The 6,873-nt window shown below is 42.5% G+C and overlaps 2 pseudogenes; one reads left to right on the top strand and one right to left on the bottom strand.

Annotated features, from left to right (window-relative positions):
- The window catches only part of LOC102862975, a 33,747-nt pseudogene extending 33,067 nt beyond the window's left edge, over positions 1-680 (top strand).
- Positions 681-783: 103 nt separating this feature from the next.
- The window catches only part of LOC102862566, a 7,628-nt pseudogene continuing 1,538 nt past the window's right edge, over positions 784-6,873 (bottom strand).

Genomic DNA, 6,873 nt, shown 5'->3' with positions numbered 1-6,873 from the left:
GACCAAACAAACAACCATCTTAATATATAACTAATCTGTGCTGTGCACTAACAAGAATCTGCTTTAAATTTCCATGTCAATTTACAATCCCCATACTGTACCAGGCAAGATTAATGGCTATTGAAAACACCACCAGGACAGGACTATCTAAAGACACTTTCAGTAGCGTGTTAACTATACCAAAAAAGACACTGTACAGTTTAAAAACAAATCTTAACTCAGCCTTACAAGTCAAATTCTTTTTATCTTTAAAGGGAGCGATTTGTGGAGCTTGGATCGGGCGGCAACAGGATTCTATCGCTCGGCCATCGCCAAAATTAAGGCTCAGGACCTTCCTGGCAAGAAGAAAGAGGTGCTGTGGAAACAGCTGGACAATCTGAAAGTGGAGCTTTCTCAGCTGCGCGTCGCCAAAGTGACAGGCGGTGCAGCTTCTAAGCTCTCCAAAATCCGAATGGTCCAGAAATCCATTGCCCGTGTTCTTAACTGTTATTAACCAGACTCAGAAAGAGAACCTCAGAAAATACTATAAGGGCAAGAAGTACAAACCCCTGGATCTGCGGCCCAAGAAAACACGTGCCATGAGCTGAAGGCTCAGCAAGCAGAAGGAGAGCCTGAGCGCCAAGAAGCAGCAGCGAAAAGAGCGCCTGTACCCACTGCGGAAATATGCAGTCAAGGCCTGAACGTCTTAAATAAATAAAACACACACACACGAGCAAGTGATGTACAGGGGGAGATTAAATGCTTTATAGACAAGAAAAAAAAGCCTGCCCTACAACCAAATTATTAATCATCCTCCTCTTCATTATCATCTTCTTCATGTTCCTCCACTTCCTCATCTTCCTTTTCCTTCTTGTTTTTCTCAGCATTGACAGCTCCCTTTTTGGCTGTATCAGGCTCGCCTTTACCCCTGTATGCAGCAATATCCTTCTCATACTTCTTCAGCTTAGCGGCCTTCTTCTCACAGGACTGCTGGTCATTGGCAGCAGTATTACTTCACATCTCTCCCAGCTTCCTCACAACATCACCAATGGAAAGGCCAGGGTGCTAACCTTTGATTTTGGGGCGATACTCAGAACAAAACAAGGAAAAAGCTGAAGGGGGCCTTGTGGGTGTGATGGGATCTTTGAACTCCTTTTTTGTTTCACCCTTAGGACGGCTATGGGTTTTCACCTTTCTCTCATAACAGGCCTTGTTTGACTTTGCCATGTCTTCAAATTTACCTTTGTCTTTAGCAGACATGGTTTTCCACCTCTCCAAGCACTTCTTAAAATCTGAGAAGTTGACATTAGCATCTGCGTGCTTCTTCTTGGCAAATCTTCCTCTCAGCAGGTTTGCATGAAAAATGCATCTCAGGATCTCCTTTGCCCATGGTTAGTCATTTCTCTCCTAGAGGCAGAGTTGTCCAGGGCCTCAGCTCTGCCTGGACCAGCACTGTCTCTGTGGAGCTCAATGTACTGCTATCAATTGTATCTTTTTAAAATCCAGATCTTATATCTGATCTGATCCAGCCAAAATCCCCTACCTGTTGTTGCCAGAGAAACTGAGATACCTATAATTTGTTAGCCCCTGTAACTACCTGTATAGACCCAGACTTCAAGACTAATATTCGATTCCTGAATTTGGGACTTGTCAACCTCTGCCACCAGGTAAGTCTTTCCTCTGATGGTTTGTGAGTTTCTGTGAAACGTTGAAGGAAATTATAGGACCCAAAGACAAAGATGAGAGAAAGAGGGCTGAGGGCAGGATGAATAGTTGATATCAAGGACTTGATGGAGAAGTACCAGAGTTTAGAAGGTTGGACATTTGAGACATTGTTAATCTCTACCTCATAGAAACTGCTGTTGTTAGGTGCCATCAAGTCAAGAACATCTCATAGATCTGAACCTTGCCCAACTTGTGCCATCTTCACAATCTCTGGCCCGCTTGAGCCCACTGCTGCAGTCAATATGTCAATCCATCTCATTGAGGGCTTTTCTCTCCCTCACTGACACCTACTTTTCTCAGTATGATGTCTGCTTCCAATGAATAGCTAGCCTTTCTTAACAACATGCCCACAGTATGTGAGATGAGGCTTTGTCATCTCTGCCTCCAAAGAACATTCTGACTGCACTTTCTCTAAGACATATCTGTTTTTCTTTTGTCAGTCTGGGGGATATTTAAAACTCTTCTCCGACATTACAGCTCAAATATATCAATTCTTCTGTCATCCTTATTCATTGTACAGCTCTCAGATGCATAGTGAGTGATTGAAAAGACCATGGCCTGAATCAGGAATATATTAGTCCTCAAACTGATATAATTTGTCCTCCAAAATTTGGAGAAGTCCCTGACATTAGGCTCACCAAGGCAATATGTCTCCTGATCTCAAAACTGCTCGTACCAAGAACGTTGACTGTAGATCGCAGTAAGAAGAAATTTTTTATAATTTCACTCTTTTCTTCATTTATCATGATGTTACCTATCAGGCCAGTGGTGAGAATTTTTTCTTCTTTTTTTCATTTTTAAGGGTTTTTTTTGGGGGGTGTTATTATTTTTGAGTGTGTGTACCATTAAATTGATTCTGACTGGTACAGGAGAAGATTGCCCCTCCTTCTCCAGCAGAGCATCTGGTGGATTTGAACCACATACATTGGGAAGGGCATACACCAGGGATGCATCCTATCTCCATACCTTTAAAACCTATATGCAGAACAGATTATCCGGGAGGCTGGGCTCTATGAGGAGAAATGTGGGGTCAAGATTGGTGGACGATTTATCAACAACCTGTGTTATGCAGATGACACAACCCTGCTTGCTGAAACTGAAGAAGACCTGAAGCGCCTGCTGCAGAGCATCAAGGACTGCAGCCTACAATATGGATTGAGGCTCAATGTCAAGAAGACAAAGATTCTCACCACTGGACCAATTGGCAGCATCAGGATGGATGGTGGAGAGACTGAGATTGTACACAGCTTTAGTTTGCTTGGCTCCATAGTCAACAGTCTTGGCACCAGCAGCCAGGAAATTAAAAGGCACATTGCCATGGGAAAGTCTGCTGTTAGGAACCTCTCCAAAGTACTGAAGAGCAATGGTGTCTCTCTGGAGACTAAGGTGCGTCTGATACAGACCATGGTCTTCACAATCACTTGTTATGCGTCAGAGAGTTGGACAATGACCAGAGAGGATAGAAGGAGAATTGATGCCTTTGAGATGTGGTGCTGGAGAAGAGTATTGAGAATACCATGGACTGCTAGGAAAACAAACAGATTTGTCTTGGAAAGGGTTGAACCGGCTGGCTCCTTGGAGGCAAGGATTCTGAGGCTCCATCTGACATACTCTGGACATGTTGTGAGGAGAGACCGGTCCTTAGAGAGGGACATCATGCTTGGGAGGGTGGAGGGACGGCGCAGGAGAAGAAGGCCCTCTATGAGGTGGATTGATTCAGTGACTGGGGTAATTGGGATGGGAGTGTCAGAGACAGTGCGATTGGCACAGGACAGAGCGGAGTTTAGGGCTGTTGTACATAGGGTCGCTATGAGTCGCAGGCGACTCAACGGCACATAACAACAACAAACAACACCTCTGGTATTGTAGTGCAGCTTCTTGCCAATAGCCCACCAGAGCTCCCTAATTTTTGTCTTCTTGATGTTGAGATGCAGTCCATATTGAAGACTGTAGTCCTTGTTCTTCACCAAGCACTTCAAGTGCTTCCTTTCAGCAAGCAAGTTTGTATCATCTGCATGACACAGGTGGTTGATGAGTCTCCCTCTGATCCTGATCCCACATTCTTCTTCATCAAGTCTAGCGATAAGACCATGCTGTGCAGAGTCAACTGTTAAGACATTGGTAATCTGTAATTCTCTGTCTTTGCTTTGTCCACATCGCATATGATCCAGTTTTTTAGATTTACCTTAGCTGATTAGCTTTCCAAAGTTGTCATCTACATTTCATTCATGTGTTTTCTTGCCTCTTTGTTGTAAGATGGACATTTTTTACTGTGTTAGTATCTTCAACTGCCTCTCAGGCTACAATATTTATGGAAGCACGCATCTTTTTCCCATGCTGGTCTGTTCAAACTGTTGACTTTTTGTTTAATCTAGCAGATAAGTGTTTTAAACAGTGCACCATAAGGGAACTCGGGTAGCCTAGGGGCAAGAAGCTGTGCTGTAATCCCAAAGATGTGCAGTTTGAATCCACCAGATGCTCCGCTGGAGAAGTATAAACAGTCTCCCCCTGTGCCAGTTGGATCTGACTTGGGGGCACACAACAACAATAAAATAAAGTGTCACTAAACAGTGCACCATAAGGTTTCTAGCTTGTTGTTGTTATATGCTGTTTAATTACCTTTAAGATTAGCATCAATGTTAGTTCTTTTAGCATCATATATTGAACAAATACCGCACATTTTCTGAGCAGTAAGCCGAAGTTTACCTGAGATGGGTAGAGCTGTTGTTTTAGATATCCACCTCTATCCTTTGCAGGGAGCTCTGGTGGCCTAGTTTCATAGAAGCTGCGCTGTAATCCCAAAGGCACATGGTTCAAGGCCTTCAGCTGCGCTGTGGGAGAAGGATAGACAATCTTCTCCTGTGCGATAACTGCTCTCTGAAAACCCGCCAGAGGGTCAGCTATGGGTTGGTTCCGACTCTATGGTACACAATATCCTTCTTTCCTAGTTTCATAAACTCCCAGAATTTTTACAATACCTGGAAACCTTTAGTCAGTAACATAAGCCAGTAAATCTTAAGATGTTAATATTATCAGTAAAGTGTTGTCTTTATTACAATATTTTTATTTCAAAAGAAATATTTTGTAATTAATAAAGTCCATGCTCCTCCTTCAACCTGGATACATCTTATAAAATTCTACTCATTCTTCAACTACCACTCATCCAGAGTCATGGCTAGTGCCTTGCCCCTTCTTTCCTCCCTTTGCAAAGTATTTTTCCTATTAAAGCTCTTTCTTGAAGAGAAAAAAAAACACCCCAATTATCCTGCAACTTCCCAGTGAAATTATCCTGAGCTTTCCAAATAGATGTGCTATTCTTTTACTGTAAATTCTCATCACCTTCCTGCATGCCTGTTCTATTTGTCACATTAATGGTTATCATGTATCTTATAATGGAACATTACTCAAGACTATGACCTTTAGCAGCCATTCAAACACCATCTCCATGGCTTAACTTTCAATCAAACAATAGACAGGACAATAAAAGTGATGATACCAGGGAAACAATCACTCTTAGAATAATCAACCACAAAAGGACAAAATCAGCTGTATTTGCCAAAAGGCAGGAAGGGGTAGGATATAAGGAGTGATGGAAATGAGAATTACAGGGTGGAAGGGGAACGCATGTTTACATTGTGTGCCTTATAATTACATCTTCTTCCTGCAGAGTGGCCAGTGGATTAAAAACATCAGAGGAGAGTGGCCTTGCAGCTAGCAATGCCATTTTCTCTATGTACTGCGCCCCCAAAGTGCCCTTAACATTTTGACCTTATATAAATGCATGTTGTTGCTGTTGTTAGGTGTTGAGTCATATAACTCATAGCAACTCTATCAACAACAGACCTTAATCCTGCCCTATCCTGTGTGCTATTCTCCTAATCTTTGATACACCTGAGCCCATTGCTGCAGTCACTATGTCAACTCACCTCATTGGGGGTCTTTATCTCTTGAGTTGACCCTCCACCATTCCAAGAATAATATCCCTTTTGAAGGAATATACCCTCCTAACAACAGGCCCAAAATATGTAAGATGAAGCATCACCATCCTTGCCTCTAAGGAACACTCTGGTTGATCTTTTTCTAAGACATCTGTTTGCTCTTTTGGCAGACCATGGGATATTCAGTACTCTTCCAATACCACAACTCAAAGGCATCAATTCTTCTTCTGTTATCCTTATTCATTGTCCAATTCTCATGTGCACAGCAAGTGAACAAAAAAACCATGTCCTGAAGCAGAAGGTGAAGCTTCATGTCACTTCTTTCATTTTATCAATGATAGCTTTGACTGCATTTTATTCCAAAGAATAGATTACAGAAAGGAAGAAATAATAACTCTAGAAAGGAGGAAACTGACAAACACTACTTTAAGTGATGAAGATTAACATTAGCAGTGATGTCATATGGATTATGGATGTGATAAGAGAAGGTAACCTCACCTCTGAGGCGTTCTTCCCAAAACCATAACCCTAATCTAACCATGAGAAAAACATCAGACAATCCCAAATCATGAGCCATTAACAAAAACAAACAAAATCTAATAAATGGTCACAATCCTGAGGAACCTAGAGACATGATGAGTAAATATAATGTGATATCCTGGATGTTGTTCTTATTGTTGTTACGTACCGTTGAGTCACTTACAACTCATAGTGACCCTATGTAAAATAGCTCTGAACCCTGTTCTATCTTGAACCAATTTCATTGTCTTTGATATGTCTACATCCACTACTCCAGTCACTGAGTCAATCCATTTCCCCTAGGGTCTTTTTCTCTTAAACTGTCCCTCCATCCTACCAAGTATAATGCCCCTCTTCAAGGACTGGTTGCTCCTGGCAACAAGCCCAAAGTATGTCAGATGCAGCTTCAAAATCATTGTCTCCAAGGAGCAACGTGGTTTTACCCTCTCCAGGACAGACCTGTTTGTTCTCTTAGCAGTCCATCCTGGATGGGTACCCTGTAAATATGATGTTGTTGTTGTTACGTGCCATCGAGTTGTTTGCGACTCATAGCGACCCTATGCACAACAGCCCTAAACCCTGCTCTATCCTGCGTCAACAGCACTGCCTCCGACACACCCACCCTGATTACCCCAGTCACCGAATCAATCCATCTCATAGAGGGTCTTCCCCTCCTGCGTTGTCCCTCAACCCTCCCAAGCATGATGTCCCT

The sequence above is a fragment of the Elephantulus edwardii genome, unplaced genomic scaffold (assembly GCF_000299155.1).
Source record: "Elephantulus edwardii isolate Elephantulus edwardi_28Jun2011 unplaced genomic scaffold, EleEdw1.0 scaffold00075, whole genome shotgun sequence".
Lineage (NCBI taxonomy): Eukaryota > Metazoa > Chordata > Mammalia > Macroscelidea > Macroscelididae > Elephantulus > Elephantulus edwardii.
Note: the sequence above shows the minus strand (reverse complement) of the source record. Positions and strands in the feature narration are given on the sequence as shown.